Below are 6,000 nucleotides of genomic sequence, written 5' to 3' on the forward strand. Positions count from 1 at the left end.
CCTCCCTCGGTCCCTCCCCGCTGGCCAACCTCCCGCATCCCTCCCCAGCACCAGTCATGCACCAGTGGGGTCCCTCGGCCTGGTCTGCGCCCTCTCGCAATCTGGGACCCCTCGGGGGATGGTGGAGAGCCGGTTTCAGCCCCATCCCGCAGGCCAGGCGGAGGGACCCCACTGGTGCACGAATTCGTGCACTGGGCCTCTAGTGTTTAAGGATGTTTATGTGCTGCCCAGATGAGTGTGCTGCCTCCAGTTCCGAGGAAGGATCTGGCGCTATTTCATCAACTTAAATGACGACTCACACCCTGTGACTCAGTCTCTCTCCTGGCTCTACATCCCAAGGAGCCTCTGCCACACCCACAAGGAAACGTGTTGGGGGATGTGCCTGGCCTGTGCTTTGTGGAGGCTGGGAGCTGCCAGCCCTCCTGTTCGGTCCCCGTGGGGCTTGCGGGGTAAGCGTGTGGGCGTCACCGTGGGGTTCGGTTCAGTGGGGCAGGTGCATGATCAGAGCAACATGGATGGGTCTTAAACACACAGCACTGTGTGCAAAGAGACTTAGCCCTAGCCGGTTTGGCTCAGTGGATAGAGCATCGGCCTTCAGACCAAAGGGTCTTGGGTTCGATTCGGGCCAAGGGCACATGCTCTTGTTGCAGGCTCGGTCCCCAGTAGGGGGCGTGCAGGAGGCAGCCGAGCAATGAGGCTTCTATCTCTCCCTCTTCCTTCCTCTCTGAAATCAATAAAAATATATTTTAAAAATGTTGCTACTGGAAAACTTAAAATTGCAGGCATGCCTCACACTATTATATTCCTAGGGGCAGTGCTGGAGCATCCTCCGTGCCCCAGGAGGTCGTGGGTTCAATTCCTGGCTCTAACCCTAGTCGGTGCATGCAGGAGGCAACCAGTCGATGTATCTCTCACATCTGTTTCTCTCCCTCTCTCTCTCTCTCTCTCTCTCTCCCTTCCTCCCTCTCTAAAATCAATTTTTTAAAAAAGAAAAAAAGCCATAAGATTGTAAAATTGTCAAGCCACACTTTGCAAGGACTGTGGGCCCCCATGCAGGGTTAGGGAAGCTGTGTGTGTGTGTGTGTGTGTGTGTGTGTGTGTGTGTGTGTGTGTGTGTGTGTGTGTGCTGTGCCTTGCCGGTCCCTGTGGCCACCTTCTGGCACTATTTTATGTCCCTGACTTATTCAATGAACACTTGCTCTAACCCAGCTGTGGCGGATTCTCACTTGATTTCGAACCCCACTCCCCAGCCCCCTGACCCCCGCCCTGAAATGCACAGAATTGGCTCTGAGATCTGAGAGAGGCCACGGCTGAGGGTGGTAAATGTCACGCCTGGGGTGTGACTCAGAAAACTGGGTGTCCTCCACCCCGTGTCCTCGCTGTTGCGGTGGTTGGTCCCAGCCAGAAACCCGGGTCAGGGAGTGGCCCGGTTTTGTGAGTGGGCGTATTGCCCACATGCATTCCACACGCCAGATAAGCATCTAATTGTTGGCTGCAGGGCGGCCGGCTCTGGGTCCCCTTGTATTAGCAATCGGGACAATAAGGAGGACAGCGGCCGCGACTGAGGGCCAGACACCTCCCGCAGCCAGCTCCCAGGCCCGCCAGCTCTCAACCAGCAGGCTCTCGGCCAGTCGGGAGGCTGGGGGCAGCGAGGTCGGGTGGATTTGGCTCCATTTCTGCAGGAAAGCTGGCACAGGGCAGAGCCGGGATGTGAATCCAGAGAGCAGAAGTCCTGCCCAGCCGGGGTGCTCAGTGGTTAAGCGTCGACCTATGAACCAGGAGGTCACAGTTCAATTCCCGGTCAGGGCACAGGCCCAGGTTGTGGGCTCGACCCCCCAGTGGCGGGCATGCAGGAGGCAGCCCATCAATGATTCTCTCTCATCATTAATGTTTCTCTCTCTCTCTCTCTCTCTCTCTCTCTCTCTCTCTCTCTCTCTCTCTCTCTTCCTCTCTGAAATAAATAAAAATATTTTTTTTAAAAGAGAGAGAGTAGGAGTCCTGCCCGGCCCGTGTTGCTCAGTGGTTGAGCGTGGTTCCATGCACCAATAGGTCACGGGTTTGAGTCCCGGTCAGGGCACATGCCCAGGTTGTGGGATCGATCCCCTATGGGGGCTGAGCAGGAAGCAGCTGATCAATGATTCTCTCTCATTGATGGTTCTATTTCTCTCCCTCCCTTCCTCTCTCTCTAAAAAATCAATAAAAACATATATTTTTTAAAACATGAGTAGGAGTCCTGAGCCGACGCCGGATGCCACAATGCACTGGGGCCAACAGAAGCGCATGAGGACCCAGGGCGAAGGGAGAGAGGGCGGTGGCGGTTGGAGGGAGAGAGGGAGGACAGGGAGGGGGACAGGGACGGGGGCTGGAGGAGGGAAGAGAGAGGCAGAGCATTAAAGGAAGAGAGGCTAGGAGTGGTTTGAAGGCAGACTCCGATTTAAAAGGAGGGAGGCAGAGAGAGAACGTGCACTTTGGGGAGCTTTAAAAAGAGTGAACGAGTCCGGCCGCGTGGCTCTGTGGTTGAGCATCCACCTATGAACCGGGAGGTCACGGTTTGATTCCTGGTCAGGACACACGCCCGGGGTTCTGGGCTGGATCCTCAGTGGCGGGCGCGCACGAGGCAGCCCATTGGTGATTCTCTCTCATGATTGATGTTTCTCTCCCTCTTCCTTTCTCTCTGAAATCAATTTAAAAAATATATTTTTAAAAATATGTTTTATTGATTTTTTTACAGAGAGGAAGGGAGAGGAATAGAGAGTTAGAAACATCGATGAGAGAGAAACATCAATCAGCTGCCTCCTGCACACCTCCCACTGGGGATGTGCCCGCAACCAAGGTACATGCCCTTGACCGGAATCGAACCTGGGACCTTTCAGTCCGCAGGCCGACGCTCTATCCACTGAGCCAAACCAGTCACGGCAAGATACTTATTTTTTTTAAAAAGATAAAAATAGTGAGAGATACTGAAACAGAACCATAGAAAAAGCTTCTGAAGGACTTGGGAAATGGAGAGGAAGAGGGAGAGAGAGAGAGAGAGGTAGGGGGAGGGGGGGGAGAGAGAGAGAGAGAGAGGAAGAGAGAGAGAGAGAGAGAGAGAGAGAGAGCTCCTGTGGTGACAGCTGTAAGGGGGGCAGTCCAGGATGAAGAAGGGTTCTTAACCTCACCCTCCCTGCACTTCCACAGCCTCCCCTCGCCCCAGCCCCCCACCCCTAGGCCCTAGCCCGGGGCCCCTCTGGGAACTTGTTAAAAGCGAACATTTTCGGCTCCTCCTCAAACCCACTGAGTCAGGAGTTGCATTTTAACAAGAGACGCCTGTGGTTTGTGTGCACTTTCTGTGCGGGGTGTGTGTGTGTGTGTGTGTGTGTGTGTGTGTGTGTGTGTGTGTAATCGTGTGTGCACTTGCTTTTTTTTCTTTTTTTAAAAAATATATTTCTTTATTGGTTTCGGAGAGGAAGGGAGAAGGAGAGACAGATAGAAACTTCAACGATGAGAGAGAATCATTGATCGGTTGCCTCCGCAACTCAGGCATGTGCCCTTGGCCGGAATCGAACCCAGGACCCTTCAGTCCGCAGGCCGACGCTCTATCCACTGAGCCAAGCCAGCTAGGGCCCTGTGTGCACTGTCAACCTTGCGATGCGCCCCCCTGGCAGAGGGCACCCCCCTGGCAGAGGGCAATGTTAAAAGCCAGGCGCTGAAACCCAGCGTTTGCTCTCGGGCGCCCCCGTGAGGCCCGGGGAAGAACTGCCCTGGGAAAGCCGTGGGCGCGGCGAGCCGCGGGGTGGCCGCCGGTTCCCAGGCTCCCTTTGGGCGCTGTTTCCTGGCCTCTCCCCCCTGGAAATGGCAATTCCCCCTGGTGCACAGCACCTGCCCCGGGGGTGGTGCTGAGAGACGTCCTACCGCCTTCAGGAGGAGCTGGGCATAATGTAGGGGGCGGGCTGTGTCCCCCAAAAAGGGATGTTGAGGTCCAAACCCCACCACCCCGACCTCAGAATGTGACCTTATTTGGAAATAGAGTCCTTGCAGATGGAATTAGGCGCAAAGCGGTCGCCCTGGAGTAGGGTGGGCCCTGAATCTAGTATGCCTGGTGATTTGTAAGAGGAGGGAAGAGCCCTGGCTGGTTTGGCTCAGTGGATAGAGCGTCGGCCTGCGGACTGAAGGGTCCCAGGTTCGATTCCGGTCAAGGACATGTACCTTGGTTGCGGGCACATCCCCAGTAGGGGGTGTGCAGGAGGCAGCTGATGGATGTTTCTCTCTCATTGATGTTTCTAACTCTCTATCCCTCTCCCTTCCTCTCTGTAAAAAACAAATCAATAAATTTTAAAAAAAGAAGAAGAGGGAAGACTGTCTGGCTGGTCTGGCTCAGTGGTTGAGCGTCGACCTATGCACCAGGAGGTCACGTTGCGATTCCCGGTCGGGGCACCCGCCCGGGTTGCGGGTTCAATTCCCAGTGAGGACGTGCAGGAGGCAGCTGATCAATGATTCTCTCTCATCATGGATGTTTCTATCTCCCCCTCTCCCTTCCTCTCTGAAATCAATAAAATATATATTTTAATACAAAAGAAGAGGGAAGATGATGTGAAGGCAGACACGCGGGGAGATGCCATGTGGAGACGGAGACAGAGATCGGAGAGGCGCCGCTGAGGGATGCCCTGTCGGCCGGCCACCAGGGGAAGCCGGGAGAGGATAGGGAAGAGGCCGGGAGGCAGTCGGCCTGCCCACACCTTGATTTGTGGACGTCGGGCTCCTGAGCTGTGAGAGGATCGATGTCTGGGGAAAGGGAGTGGTTGTTTTGTTTTGTGTGTTCATTTTGTCGTTGCTACTCCTCACCCCAGGATATCTTTTCCCATTGCTTTTCAGAGAGAACGGAAGGGAGGAGGAGGTGGGGAGAGGGAGAGAGGAACATTGATGTGAGAGAGACACATCAACTGGTTGCCTCCCGCTCACACCCTGACCAGGGGCGGGGAGTGAACTGTAACCCAGGTACACGCCCGAGAGTGGGAATCGAACCCCAGTTCTTCGTGGCACAGGCCGATGCTCTAACCACTGAGCACCCCAGCCAGGGCTAAGTGTCTGTTGTTGTAAGCCACCCCGTCTGCTTTGCTTTGTTACAGTCTCCCTCGGAGACTCAGACCCGTGAGAAGGCTGCTCTTCTGTGTACCGTAGACGAGGGCAAATAGACTATCTCAAGGCCCTTTGCCTCTGGAGCAGCGGTTCTCAACCTGGGGGTCGCGACCCCTTTGGCGGTCGGACAACCCTTTCACAGGGGTCGCCTAAGACCCTCCTGCATATCAGATATAGACATGACGATTCGTCACAGTAGCAACATGACAGTGATGACGTAGCAACGAAAATCATCTTATGGTTGTGGGTCACCACATGAGGAACTGTATTGAAAGGGCCAGAAGGTTGAGAACCACGGGTCTGGAGGGAGGAGTTAAACACAGGTCTACTTTACAACAGGAGGTCGAGGACTGTTCAATCAGGACACGCTCAATATCGTTAGTCTTGAGAGAAATGCCGCTTAAAAGCACACAGTCAGATGCCACTTCCCACCCACCTGGTTGGCAAAAAATAAAAATAAAAAATAAAATCTCAGCTCCCAAGCTCCGAAAGGCAGCAGGGATGTAGAGCCCCCAGTGTTCCCACACGGTGCCGACGGGAGCCCCGCGTGGCATAGCCGCTTTGGGAAACGGTCGCTTGGAACACTGAACAGAATCCGTGCCCGGCAGCCCCGCCTGTAGGTGTTTCTCCAAGAGACATGGACAGACCTTCGCACAGATGTTCGTAGCAGCTTTACCTGCAGTCGCCCCGGCATCCACCGACAGGAGACAGGATACACAGAAGGTGCTGTATCCAAATGAGGCCGAGTCCTCGGCAGTTAAAAGGAACAAACTGTGCCCTGGCCTGTGTGGCTCAGTCGGTTGTGCGTCGTCCTGTACACACACACACACACACACACACACACACACACACACAAGTTGTGGGTTCAATTCCCGGTCAGGG

The sequence above is a fragment of the Myotis daubentonii genome, chromosome 15 (genome assembly GCF_963259705.1).
Source record: "Myotis daubentonii chromosome 15, mMyoDau2.1, whole genome shotgun sequence".
Lineage (NCBI taxonomy): Eukaryota > Metazoa > Chordata > Mammalia > Chiroptera > Vespertilionidae > Myotis > Myotis daubentonii.